This window comes from Amphiprion ocellaris, chromosome 17 (genome assembly GCF_022539595.1).
Source record: "Amphiprion ocellaris isolate individual 3 ecotype Okinawa chromosome 17, ASM2253959v1, whole genome shotgun sequence".
NCBI lineage: Eukaryota > Metazoa > Chordata > Actinopteri > Pomacentridae > Amphiprion > Amphiprion ocellaris.
This window is the reverse complement of record NC_072782.1, coordinates 4892140-4892478: the sequence shown is the minus strand read 5'-3', so window position 1 is coordinate 4892478 and position 339 is coordinate 4892140.

Sequence of the window (339 nt, the reverse complement as noted above, 5' to 3'; positions counted from 1 at the left end):
TCTTTTTCCGACCTTTTATTTAGTCCAGTCATTAATATGATTTTTGTTTATTTTTTATTTTTTTGTGGAGAAGTGAGAGGAAATGAAGAAGAATGATGCAACAATGGAACTTGATTAGATTCAAATTTGCTACGTTGCGGTTTTTTGTTGGGGTTTTAACCATTTAACCCTCCTGTTGTCCTCATTTAGAGGCGCCAAAAAATATTGTTTCCTTGTCTGAAAAAAATCCAAAAATTCAGCAAAACGATTCCCCAAATTTCAGAAAATTTGCAAAACTTTCAGGAAGGAAACCAATAATTCCATAAAAGTTTCTCTTAAAGGTTTTTTTTTTTAAAAATA